Source organism: Nelusetta ayraudi, unplaced genomic scaffold (genome assembly GCF_046127955.1).
Source record: "Nelusetta ayraudi isolate G7.1 ecotype Tasmania unplaced genomic scaffold, CSIRO-AGI_Nayr_v1 ptg000063l, whole genome shotgun sequence".
In the NCBI taxonomy this organism is placed as follows: domain Eukaryota; kingdom Metazoa; phylum Chordata; class Actinopteri; order Tetraodontiformes; family Monacanthidae; genus Nelusetta; species Nelusetta ayraudi.
In genome coordinates, this window is record NW_027466113.1 from 4052795 (window position 1) to 4067157 (window position 14363).

Here is a 14363-nt window from a genome sequence, read left to right on the forward strand (position 1 = left end):
GGGGGTAGGGGTGGACGGGGGTGTTGTGGGGGCGGGGGGCCTCCCTTGTGGTCGCAAATGATCAATTTAGTGATTGTAATGGATCTCATTTCAAATTCGCTGCGGTGCGTGAGTGAGAGTGAGACCGTGTTTGTGCGCTAATTTCGGCTTTCCACTAATGCCAAACAGATGTCGTCTGCAGCTCCGTAACCCAACACAGATGCCGGTCAGACTGGCATATAGGTTCACTGTAGTTACAGTAGTCGGCGACGCTGTAACTCGGTGACTGGCTGTTGTGAAGTAACATGTAAGGCTTAGTAAGCGTGTGACACACCGCACGGCGTCTGACCACCTCCATCATCGCGGGCACGGTGAGGAATAAAGCCATACACACTTTCACCCACAGTTTAAACAGACGCACACACACACACATACACACAAAACACTCACACACAATCCTCTGTGTTCATCTCCCAGCCTCACACACTCACGCAGAGACGACACGCACACATTAGGGAGACTTTGCTTCCCAGGTGCAGAGTCCCACACCTGTTGTAGCAGCTCTCTGTAATTAGCTCCGCACAATTATCATTGGTGGATGGAGGGAGGTGTGTGTGTGTGTGTGTTTGTGCGTGTTTGTGCGTGTGTGCGTGAGCGCGCGCAGACAATGGGCCGGTTATTCTCTCCCTATCATTCCTCCGCTCTCCCCGCTGTCGAGTAATGAAAGATTCTTCCCTTCTTCAAAGAGACGGATTTTCCTACAAAACAGCTGAGTCAGAGGAGAAAAGAGCGAGGGATGAAAAGAGACGGGGAGCGGTAGGGAGGCAAGTGTGGTAATGCAATACTGCTGGTGTGAGGCCCAAGTGGACCACAGTGATTGTGTTCATTGTTGTTACACGCACACATGCACGCACGCACACACGCACGCACGCACACACACACAGGAGTCACTTTCAGGAACTGGCGAAGGCCCACGGCTCTCACACTTAGCGCTAACAGCCGTGGCCTGGCCTGGCAAAGGCCTCGCTGTCTATTTGCGATCTGGTAGCACTTTTACACGAGCCCTGCGTCATCCCAAAGCCCTCGGCATAAGGAGGGTTTTCAGGTCCGACGTCAGGGGGGGAAAAGGGCAGAATATGATCACAGCGGAGCCTGTGAGACACGCTTTTATCAACTGCAGGGGAAAGTGTGAGGGTTTCACCCCGGCCTCGTCATCTGCGCAAAGTGTTTCAAAACCTCTGGGTTAAAACAATGTTTTTTTTTCCTCCTCAAATTGGGGGTCAGAGAATGAAAATACAGACAAAATAAGGGAAGGAAAAGGTCGGCTGCTGTTTGTGCGGTGATGCTAGATGGGACACTAGGGAGTCGGGGGATGTCTGTGAGGTCAGAGACAGGGATTTTGAGACCAGCAGTCCAAGGAGGGTCAGAACCAGTGTGTGTGTGTGTGTGTGTGTGTGTGTGTGTGTGTGTTTGTGGGGGGGGTTGGAGGGGTTAGTCGGGACGGAGGCAGATGAAAGGCGGCGGCTGTGGACGGAACGAACAGCGGGGGCCTCAGTGAAGCGACTAAAAAGGCCACGGGAAATGCCTCGGTCTTCCTCCAGGGACGGATCTGTTTCTCTCCACACCTACCAACCCCCCACCCCCCCACTCCACCTCCACCTCCACCTCCACCTCCAGTTGCGTCACCTGAGTGCCGCGACGCCCGACAAGCAAACTTTTCTCCCAACTGCTTCGTCTTCGCACATTGCCGGCCCTTTCACGCGAGTTCACGCGGGCGTACGGCGGAGTGGGCTGGGGGTGGGGTTGGGGTGGTGGGCTAGCGGGGTGGGAGGGCGATATAAAAGAAGCCCTGTGATGTCAGACGCCCCAGCGCTGAGGCTGTCCACTGTTCGTGAGCTCTCGCCACCAGCACACAGCCTTCACAGCCTCGCTGGCAGCATAAAGCAGCCACCGCCACCGCCGACTGCCACTGACCGCCTGCCCTGCGTTACCCTGCCCTGACCTGGTCTGGTCTGGTCTGGTCTGGCCTGGTCTGATCTGATCTGGTCTGGTCTGATCTGGCCAGACCTGGTCTGGTCTGGTCTGGCCTGGCCTGGCCTGGTTTGGTCTGATCTGATCTGATCTGGTCTGGTCTGGTCTGGTCTGGCCTGGCCTGGTTTGGCCTGGTATGATCTGGTCTGGCCTGCCCTGGCCTGGCCTGGCCTGATCTGGTCTGAACTGGTCTGGTCTGGTCTGGTCTGGCCTGGCATTGCCTGGCCTGCTCTGGTTTGGTCTGGTTTGGTCTGGTCTGTTCTGCTTTGGCCTGTCCAGGTCTGATCTGGCCTGCCATGGCCTATTCTGGCCTGTTCTGATCTGATCTGGCCTGCCATGGCCTATTCTGGCCTGTTCTGATCTGATCTGGCCTGGTCTGGCCTAGTTTGGCCTACTACTACTACTGCTGCAGACTTCACTTGTGTCTGAAGCTGTGTCCCAAATCACCCACTCACTCCCTCCTCCCTATAGGATAGTTAACTGTCGCTAACTATATAGTGACTCATTAGCCAAATTATAAAAGACTCTCTTGGAAACGTTAACGACGTCATCATGGTCGCATTATTAAAAGGTGCCATCGGCAGGTGGTAATAAATATCTTTATAAGCAAACTTATATATTTTCTGTACATATTATAATAAGCGACTTCCCTCACATTAACAAAAAATAATGCTCACCTTTCCTACCTATGGGTCAGCGTGAGAGCAATGCATGATGGGATATGATGCCGCGTTAGTGACCTTATTGGTTGTACACTACTGTTAGCAATGCATTGTGGGATACATTGAGTGAACTCTCCAGTGAATACTGATGTTCACTCAGGATTTGGACAACATGTCGTAGGACCCTATGTAGTGACTGTATAGTTACAGTAGAGGCAATTTGGGACATATCTGCTTCTATACATGCGTTCTTCCCTTCTGTGGCCCTGCTTCCTTCCTTCCTTCTCCTCCGTCTTGCTGCATACGTTGACTCCCATGCCGGGGGGCCTGCGGGTAGGGGCCTTATTCCATCAGTCTGGGCCTTCTGTCAGAGGCTTGTTCCATTTTGCGTCATGGTGTTGACTGAGTGGACCCCACACTTAACTCCCATAGAGCAAATGGGGTTAGGCGGCAGGGACTCGGCGGCCGGCGTGCTCAGCGTGGTAATCTGATGTGCTGTGTTTATTTTATGCTGCTCCCCTTTGATGGAGAAAAAAAAAAAAGCCACCCCCGAAAAAAAAACAACAAAAAAAAAAACTCTTTGGGCTTTTTGTTTTTGAGCACTTTGCACTGCCAGGTCAGAGGTGCTTGCCGTGGTTACGCTCAGGAAGAATAATATTTGCCCTTATATTGGCTCCAAACAGGCCTTTTTCCATATTAGTGTCAGGGATACTGTCTGGAGTTTCCTGCCTTCCACTGATTTGGCACATTGGAGATGAATGGTGGCGGGGAGACATCGCTTCCTCCCCTCCGGGGGCGTAAGAGGGGTGTTCCACAGGTCGCCTGCAGGCCTCGTTCCTGGACCCCTGAGCGAAGGGCCCATTACTGTTGGCTGTGGAACTGAAAGGCAGCCCCTGCAGCAGTATATATATAAATATATATATAAATCCCCAGTAGTAAAAGGAAAACACGCGTAAACACATGAAAACAGTCTCCCTCCTGCTCGGCTGCCCCCGGGCTCCACCTCAGCTGTCAGCCGTCCAAACCTCCCAGGGGTTCGTTTTTAATGGAGTTACCAAAAAAAACAGAGTTACCTCTGCTTGTCCGCCTGCTGCCTCAGAGCTCGCACACCCACCTATCTGCCTTGTGTCAGCTGTTTTTCAGACGGGCCTTCGGAAAAGCAAAGGGAACCGCACGCAGTCATCACATGAGGTTTCGGCCTCGACATACAGCAGACAGGCGCTAGCTGTCCACATTCACTGGGTCGAATTCGGACGACGATTCCTTCAGTGCGACCACAACATAAAAAAAAAAAAAATGAAAATAAAGGCTCCTGTGTCGCCTTTCGCCGCAGAATGTGTGTGTGTGTGTGTGTGTGTGTATGTGTGTGTGTGTGTGTGTGTGTGTGTGTGTGTGTGCGCGCGTGTGTTTTGCAGAGCTTCCGAGTGCTGACCTGACCTGGAAAAGTGTTCGTCTCCTTCAAGAGACGACTCGCAGCACTCGCTCTTTGTTATGCTTTCTTTTCTTTTTTTTCACTTTGAAGATTAGGCAGAAGCACAAACGGCGGATGAATTTTTCATAAACTAGCTGGTAATTGGCTGAGGTCCTCGCCGCTCTGATCGTGATATTACAGAAAATGAATCGCTGTTACACGACGAGACACCCCGGGGAACTTTTGTACGGATAAAGTTTCATTTCCTTCTTTGTTGTTCATTATTCGTTTTTTTTTCCGACGAGAACACAGAAAAGACCGGGATCAGCCCAGACAGGAACACGCAGCCCAGGTAGACACGCAAACATGCATAAACAGGAACTCAGCCGTCATCAATCGGCCCCTCTTATCTTTCAAAAAAAAAAAGAAAATAGAAGGAAAAAAGCAGAAGAATTGAAAAGCAGAAGAATGCCAGAAGAGTTGGTTTGCCCTTCCCGGCCTTCTTCTCTGTACAGCCTCGGCTGTTATCGACCTCTGTGCTCTGACACTGCAGGCGCATTCGGGGCCTCCCGTGTGAGCGTGAGGTATGTGCTTACTCAGAGATGAAGGAGCCTGAATGCTGACGTAATGCTGGGGAAACAAGGAAAGGTGGTGGGTGGGTGTGTGGGGGAGGAGGTGGGGCCCTGGCGATAGGTAATCCAATCTCTCCCGGCGCAACTTGGCAGCTCAAAACAATTACCCCCTGAAAATCAGCACCCGCAGCCAGATTAAAAAAACAAAAAAAACACACAACAAAAAGCAAAACGAGGAGGAAGCGGATGTAGACTTGGCGTGTTAGGATGTGTAAAGTCAGATTTAGAAGGCCGCTGCGGAGACGGAGGTGTCGGGGGTGGAGGTGCAAAGGCTCATCTGGATGAGCACCTGCCAACCTTGTGACTTTGCCGCTCAACCGGGTGCAGATGGCACCGTGTGGGAGACGCCGGCTAAAGCTCCAGGTCACTGAGTCATAGAGACAATCCAACCCAAGGTGTGTGTGTACGTGTGTACGTGTGTCTCTGCTCCTTCCCACTCGCCATCAATCACAGGGCTGATTAATAGTGATCCAATTTACGTTGTCGGAGGAGCCCTGGAATCAGCACCCTCTTCCTGTCCCACAACCTCACCCAAACTTTTTTTTTCTTGTCTTTACACCCTTCGGTCTTTATCTGCTCTCTTCTTCCAGGTCAGTCCAAACCGACCAATCACATTGAAGTCATGTCGCTCCTTGAGTCACCGTCTCATTCTCGTCATCGAGCATCGCCGACGACACCCCTGTTTGTTGTCTCAGTGTCGACCCTCGACCTCCGACCCCATCCCGCCTCCCAGCCCCGTCTCATCCGTGTCGTCATCCCCCTCTCATTGTCCGGCGATGTCGTCTGTTGTCTCTGAGGCTCCTCGTTCGCTCCGATGCGGGGAAAAATTTTTTGTGCCTTCTTATCGTTCACAGGGGCCATTCCAGGCATTCTTGGCGAGCTTCCTGGCAATAGCAGGGGGTCGAGTCAGATGAGAGGGCGTTTTGTAACGCGAGGCAGGCCCGGCGGACCGACCGACACCGTTGGCGCACGCGGCCGTGACCTTGCGATGAGAGCGGACGGCGTGATTGATGAGGAGGAGGATGGCGAGGAGAGAAAGACGGGCGGCGTTTTTAAGATGATAAGGAAGTGTGTGAACTCTGGGCTAAAAATAGAACATTTTTAGATAGTCTTCATTTTTTTGGTCCCTGACTCACACTGTTATTGGTGAAAAAAGACAAATAGGGACTGTCTGGAGCAAAGGGGCGTCTAATTGGAACAAGCGTGGACGCAAACAATGGGGCGCGAGAGCGAGGAGATTAAAATGATTTTCATGTTCTTCCGCTTAGTCAGAGTCCGCCGGGGATAAACTGGGTTCTCAGGCTGCCCGCCGAGCGAAGCCTTTGTCAGGTTCCCACAGAGGGAAAGAAAAAAACAAAGGTCAAGAAAATAAAAGTGGTGAGACAATAAGCATGCAAAGGTCACCGAGGGTTGGACGTCTCCAGGGCTGGAGATGATAGTGGTTACAGTGAAAAATGCACACAAACACATCGCAACTTTGCATTTATCGCCGACAGTGCCGGAGATAAGATAGCGCGTCCGAGAAAAAAAGAGTATGAGGGAGATGGTTCACAGTTTATACAAACACGGCTGTTTGTTTTCACTAGGCGGATGAAGAGAAGAAAAAGACGAAGAGGAAGAAGAAGAAAACAGCGATAAGAGGAACTGCGCGAATTTGTTTCTGCGGAGGGGAAGACAGTGAATCTTCTGTGCCGGGTTTTTTCGCTGCTTCAGGTCAAAGTCACTTCAAAACCAAAACGTTGACATTTGAGTGAACTTGAAGTTCTGCCTCCCCTTCCTGTGTGGTCAGAGTCCAGTCCAGCCCAATGTGGAGAGAATTTCTCTCTCTCTCTCTCTCTTTCTCTCTCTCTCTCTTTCGTTTAAAAAAAAAAAAATGCAACTCGGCGGCGTCTGAACTGTCACGCTCGCTCGGGCAAAACCCGACCGGCGTCCTAAACATAAACGTATGAGGAAACGTGCGGATATGAAATTTCCTCTCCGGCTGTTTGCTCTCCGTCATGATAAAATTTGCACACTCACACATGATGATGACGCACAGGAAGCGGCCGCGAACGCAGCGGCCGGCCGAGAATCAATACAGCTGCCCCGCCCCTATACCCCCTCCATTCCCCCTCGCAAACTCGTCGTTATCGGCTGCGATTGTTGCGCTACGTTGATTTATGAGGTCCAGGGGCGTAATGAGCGCTAATTTAATGAATCCCCGGCGATGAAGGAGTCCCATGTGCGTCAGCGCTTCACGAGCGGGTTGTAAACGCCGTTGGGACGCACGGAGCGGACGTAAGCGAGCGTGCGTTTTCCTGTACGTCCGCGTGTGTGTGCGTGCGGCACATTGGGAGGGGAAGAAGGGGGGACCAAAAAAAAAGGAAGAAAGGCATCTTTCCCACCCCTCCCCACCTCCGCCTCCAGCTCCCTCCGTCAGCTGAGGTCACATGGTGTTGACACAGTCGCCCAGTGGGGCCGCTCAGCGACGTCACACTCGCCTCTCTTCCTTTTGTCTTCCCGCTTTACCCCTTCTCACTCTTTCCCCTTCTCCCCGAAAAGGCTCCGCTGTGCCTTGGACACACACACACACACACACGCACGGACACACACACGCACACGTTTCTCCACCTCCCTCCCTCCCTCCTTCTCTCCCACCCAGTCTGACAGTTTGTCAGCAGCTCCCAGCTTCCGTAGAATAACACGAGTCGGCTGACGCACAGCGGCGCTCAGCTCCGATACGGAGCTGCATCGCGTCGCCGCACGCGCAGAAACGTGGCAGCCGACCACAAGTCACGTCACCCCCGACCCTCCAACTCACTCTCCCCCAACCCCCCCCCCACCACCACCACCTCTCGCCCCCCGCTCTCCCACCTCCTGCCAAGGAATGCGCCCCCCGTCCAACCGCTGAAAAAGCCTCCTTCCTCACTTTCACCCCCTCTTGTCTCTCTCGTCTTTCATCCTCTTGACGAGGCGACTGCAGCTCAGGGGGTAGAAGCAGGTTGTTGTCCGATGATCGAAAGGTTGCCGGTTCAAATCCCAGTCCCCTGGGCAAGGCACTTCAGTGACATTGCCTTGTACGACTGTGAGTGGATGTCAGGTGGTGGTCGGTGCCAGGCTGCCAGCCAAATCCGATTTTTAGTCCATCCAGATTGAAACCGGATGGCTCTTTTGTAGTCTGAACAGTCACAAATCACATGAAATCCGATTTTGGCAAAACACATTGAAACCACCTTCGGGACAGATGCGTCTCAGTCTGAACAGCTCCAAACACACCGATGGGTTTTGACTGCCCGTGACGTCACTCTACGCGACGCAAGACCCAATCCGCCACCAGAGGGCGCTATTCCAGGTGCGGAGCTGTAACGTCATGGAGCAGACAGAAGAAGTAGAAAACAGCAGTCCCTGGACAGAGGAGGAAAGTCATTGCGTCATCAGTGTGTGGGGGGATACTGTAGCTCCATTCAAGCCAAGCTCCAGGGCATGTATCGCAACAAGTGCCGCTGTCGCAATTATATGACGTCACACACTACGCGCGACGCTGGACGACGCCTCCAGCTACGCTACAGCAACCTGTCAGATTGGTCAATAATGTGGCCCAGTCTGAACAGGGCCAGATCCAATTTGGTCACTTGCTAAAAAAACAGTGTAGACAGTCAGCCTTAAAAATTCGGATTTGAGAAGGAATCTGATTTGAATCGGATTCGCCTGCAGTCTGAACGCGGCCTCTGTCCCAGGGCAGCTGTGGATACACATGTAGCTCCACCATCACCAGATTGAATGAATAACAGGTTCATGTAAAGTGCCTTGAGTGCCTAGAAAGACACTTTATCAATCTTTACTTTATAAATCCAATCCATTATTAAAGCGGCCAAAAAATGGGTTGTGTGAAAAGGTTTATGTGGCCAAACAGGAGCATCATTGGAAAGTGAGTGTGTGTGTTTTTGAGAAGGGGGAATTAGGGAGTTGAGGGAAGCAGGAATAGATGGATGGACGGATGAGAGAGAGGGATGCAGACAGGACACGCCGTGACAAAGGAGGAAAGAATGTGTAGCGCGACTGAGAATAGCAGAGAGAGGAGCAGCGGAGGAGAGCGGCAGCAGCTCCCGAGACTCTCCAGTGTGTTCACACCAGACTGAGAATGGAGAGGGAGCCGAGCCGAGCCGAGCGAGCGAGTGAGTGAGTGACTGGGTGAGCAAGTGAGTGAGTGAGTGAGTCGGGGGGGTTGAGACGGTGGAAATAAAGTGTTTGCACAGTAAAAGGTTCCTTTGGCTGGAGCTGCTGCACGGCGGCCTTCCTCCCGTCTGTGACCCGTCGCCTCAACCGGCTCATTCACAGATCACACACACGCACACACACACACACACACACACGCTGGCAGACACACACTGGCAGACACTGACTGGGCTGCTTGGACGGCGTGACGGGGGAAACGTGAGCAGGTGAGCAATGCAGAGTCGCGGCGGGGGAGAGACATGAACGAAGAGCCCACCACACACACACACACACACACACACACACACACACACACACACACGCACACACACACACACGCACACACACACACACACACACAAACATATGTATACTGTGTCACATACCACAAAGTTCAGTTTAGTTCCCAATTAAAAAAAATAGGAGAAGAAGAAAGAAACAGGAAAAAACAGAAGCTAGCCTTGTGAATGTGCGTTTAATAAAGAGCCGATTTAAACATTTTCTACCGGTGGAGTCGTCTCCCTTTCATCCAAAGCACCCCCCCCCCCGACCCCACTCCCGCATCCTGCCCTTTTGCACACTTCTGTGGGCAGAGCCGGCGGAGGAAGCCGGCAGTAATGATACCGATTAATGTCCCCCCACTCTTTAATGGGCTAATAAAAAAAAAGGTAGAGCAACAGATGCGCAACAGCCGCTATCAGCCCCGAGCGGGCGGCTCATGTGAAGAGGAAGCCAGTAATTGACACGCCTAATTAGTAAATCAGGTCCATGGGGAGGCAGCGCAGGGACCGGGAATGTCGGCAGGACAATGAAGGAGGAGGATTTAGCAGGGCCGGCTACGCTGCTGCCGCTGCCGCTGGTCGCTGACAGTAAGACAGAGTCAGCAGACGTCACTTTATTACCTCCCCCCCAAAGAACTAGTAACACACTCACTCGCTCTCTGACGTAGGTTGGACTTGGAAGTGGAGGGGAAAAGGGTGAGGTGGGGGGGCAGTGGACCCCAGCTAGGGTCAGGGTTACCACGGCAACCTCCCCCTAATAGAGCCGAGCGGGAAAGAAGAGGAATATCCAATAACTCGTGTGGATGTTGAATGAGTAAAAGACGGAGAGATTTTCAGCGGTGACTTGATCGAGTTTGCTGTTATACTGAAGAAGTGCCCGTAACACGTTTGGCAGAGATGGTAGCAGGAAGCTGAAGGAGGAAGCTCGGTCTTTTCTTTGAAAGAAGGCTATCGTGTTGCCTTTATTTGAGGGGATTGTTTTATAACTGATAAGCAGCCAAACACACAACACGTCGTTATTCATAGTCACGCAGGTGCTTTATCTGAGGTGTTTATGGCCCTGCAAATTACACTCAGAGGCAGAGTGAAAACCCTGTATCTGTTATTCACTTATTCCTGTTGCTGCAGCATGAATGAGAATTAAAAGAAGAAAAAAATTTGAAACGAGCATTTTGTGTCCTTCATTTGTTAATGAGTGGTAAATGAATCCATACTTGGTGTTGCATGAAACTGCATCACTACGAGTTGGCCGCTATGACTCACGCGTTCACATAAAAGCTGATTTTTACAACCAAAACGTGGTTGAGGTTAAGCTAATTCTTAAAAAATTGGGGGAAAAATAGGGGAGTTAATTGTTCACAATAGACTAATGTGGAAATGATGCTCTGGAAACCTGTATGGGAAATTATCATCTTTGTAGTGGTATTTTTCTAAATTTCTAAATATCATTTTTACAACCTCGAGATTATTAAACAAGCACACGGAGGAGAAAACAACACTTGAAACCAATTTCAGAAATTGATTTCAGAAGTGAAGTTGGATGTACACCGAGGCGTTTGAGGAAACTACAGAAAAAAAACAAAAATACATCCCACTTTGTCGCATTCTGCTGCTGCCAGGTTCGGGATCCTCTGGCAGGATCACAGGCTGGCCAGTGAGCCGGAGAGGATGAATGAGAGACAGAATGACGGAGTAGAGAGGCAGAGGAGAGGAAGTTGGAGGAGGTCAGGGGGAAACTTGAAAGTGCTCTGTTATGGCAGAGCAAATATTAGCAGTAATAGGTCGGACCTTTTCCCTTTAAACGTAATCTGCTGCCTGTGTTTACTTGGGGCCCTGCTGGAATTCCCTGGAGGAAATGAGGGTGCAACATAAAAATGATGTGTTTTTTTTTTACAACTCCCCCTGCCATCATGTCGGTTTTACCGTCTAAGGATGTGTTGCGTCAGGGCCAACATTAGCGCTGTTGGCTGATGACACTCTGGACTAACCAGAACATGCGACTAAACCCCTGAAATCCACAGCGAGCTGCTTTATCGTCCACCTGGACGTGGAAATTAACCGGTGGCAGCAAACACTTGAAGTCGGGGAGTGGGGGGGGGGAAAAACCCCACTGGAAGTGAGTGAGCTGATTTGGCATTTGTTCTCATAATCAAAATACGACCCTAATCACACTTTGGTAAACACTGACGGATGAAAAAAAAAAAAAAAGAAATCCCCGGTCATGATGACAGAAAAAAAAGTCTCTTGTTGCACAAGGCTCCTTCTTGTGAAAAGTGAAAAAAGGAAAAAAAAAATGGCCAGCGATGCTCGTCTCGGAGCGAGACAAGAGTTTTTCAAAGCGGCGAATGAATCACGCATCTGTGTGGATTAACAACCTGGCAGACGGTGTGAGGAGTTCAAATGATCTGGAGCCCTGAGCCGCGTGCCCGTGCCCGTGTGTGTGTGTGTGTGTGTGTGTGTGTGTGTGCGCACACACACAGGAAACTAGTGTGAAGCATGACCAGAAAAAAATTGACTGAAGCCTGTGTGAGTAAAGTTTGTCTGGCTGCTGCTGCTGCTGCTGCTGCTGCTGCGAGAACCCGGCAAGCCCTGTCACAGGTCCCCCCCCCCCACTCCCCCCACCCCCATCCACACACACACATACACACAGACACACACCCCACTCCCCCCCTCTGATGTCTTTGAGGTCGCCGTCTGAGTGTCTCACTCTGTTTCTGCTCTTATGGCGGTTTACACAGATTGGTGATGTAATGGGTAGCATATGACGGCCACACACACACAAACACACACACACACACACACACACACACGCATGCGGCCGTGCACGAGGGGCCTCGCGCGCTGCGCAAAACACCAGCGCTCAAGCACGACGCACAGACACCGCACTTTATACCGCCGTGTAGCCATAATTACACACACACACACACACACACACACACACACACACACACAAGCTGCGCGCACGCCCATTTCGCACAAACCCTGGATTCCCCCTTTTTTTCTCGCTGTAGCGGGCGAACACCAGCGGCCCGCTCGCTTTCTCACCAAAAGTAAACCAGCTCCGTTATTTTTCCTTCTTCTTCTTCTTCTTCTTCTTCTTCTTCTTCTTCTTCTTCTTCTTCTTCTTCTTCTTCACTTCGAGACACACACACACACACACACACACTGCGCCTCCTGTCACGGTGTGTGAGCTCCCAGCCCTGGGAGAGGAGCGAGCGTGTGCCTCAGAACCACCCAGGAGACCCCCATCGTGGGGGCACACGGGGGAGAGTGACTAACTTCACTTTTTCTTTTCTTCTTCCTCTCCCAGCTGTGCCTTCAAACGGCCCTTTGATGTGGCGAATTAAGAAGCCGGGCCCGGTGTGTCGATATCTGCCTCATCTGTTTCCCCCCCCTGCCCCCCCCCCGCCATTTTCCTTCTTGTACCACTGACCCCCTGTGGAGGGAAGCGGCAGTCGTGACCTGTCCGCCGCCACCCACTCGTTGCCGCTGAGGTGCCCGAAAGCAATTCAAGCATTTCCAAGGGTGTTGCTTTGTCTGTGTTACCCTCCTCATCCTCCTCACCCTCTCCACGCCCCCCCTTCCCCACCACCGCTGGATCAGCAACTCTTCATATAGACGAGTGTGTGTGTGTGTGTGTGTGTGTGCGTGCGCGCGCGTCTGTTTGAGGCCTCATTATTTTCTCCACTACGTCCTCAGCAGTGTTTTTGGGATTACTCCATAAAAGTAATCCAACTATTGATTACTCCTTAAAAAGTAATCTAATTATTTCTTTAACTACTTTGTTTCATAAGCTATCAATTACTAATTACTTTAGTTTAAAAAAAGATAAAGTAACAGTTGCAAACATTTTGTTTCCTGTGCATAACGTACAGCGAACCTCAATATTCTTTCATTGAGTCGAGATGAACTCAAAATGTTGTTTGGTATTTCCAGCTATCAAACCCAATGGCTGTTGTTGTTCTTTTGCCGCCGCCATGCTTGTTTTGGTGCGTCGTCGCATATCAATGACGTCGCGTGCACGTCTGCGTCATCAACCTGCGACATCATCGTTTTGTTTTGTTTTTCAAAATTTCACACATTTTGTGGATAATAACACGTTTTTAGCTTCCAAATTATTTCAGAAAAGTAATGGCATGGTTACTTGATGAAGTAATTATGATATAATTACCATTTTGGACAGAGTCATCCTGTTGCATTACTTGGTTACTAAAAAAAAGTAGTGGATTACTTAGTAACGCTGGTCCTGAGTGTGTGTCTGACCCGAACACCCAGCGCCCTCTCACCCTCCTCCTCCTCCTCCTCCTCCTCCTCCTCTTCCACCTCTTCCTCCTCCTCCCGGGTCTCACCAACAGTCTCTCTCTCCAGCTTTTCCATCCCGATGTGGTGAAAGACACGCAAACAAACCTTTTGGAGAGCCGTCATCAGAGAAATCCAGATTTGACGGGATTCTCCGCTGTGGTGGGAGAAAAGACCAGGCTGACATTTGGAAGGGTGCAGCCTCCAAAAGAAAGAAAACGTGAGGGGAAAATGACATTTCTCACTCTCTCTCTCCGTCTCGGGTGACTGTTTGCGGGGTGTGATGACCTCGCCTTCACCCTTCCGCACGCATCCTGTGTGTTCTTTTATTTCTCTCGCGCGCTTGCTCAGGTCTGTTTGATTCTGCGCGAAGGAAGCGGCGTCTTGCCGCGGCAACTGCGGCAGCTCCACCTCACCTCCAGCCGCCTGGAAACTCATTTTTGCCCTTTTGCAATTAAAGGCCACGCTTTGCTGCACCTGACAGAGTGTTTCCATACAGACTGCCCCCTTTTCTTGTGTGTGTGTGTGTGTGTGTGTGTGTTTGTGTGTGTTTGTGCGCGTGCGCGTGCGCGTGTTTATTTGTGTACAGGCAAACTTTTGTGTTGCCGTTGTCTTGTTTGGGTCGCTGGAGATGGCATGTATGTCTGTGGCACTGTCACAGACATACATGCACATGCGAGTGTGTGTGTGTGTGTGTCTGCTGAGTTGACCTCATACATCAACCCTCACAAGTTGAGCGTGTGTCGACGCTAAAGACCTATTCGGTGTGTGTGTGTGTGTGTGTGTGTGTGTGTGTGTGTGTGTGTGTGTGTGTGTGTGTCTGCGCTCGCTGTTCCTATGCAACACTTTCAGAGGCCCCTTCTGGTCTGGACAA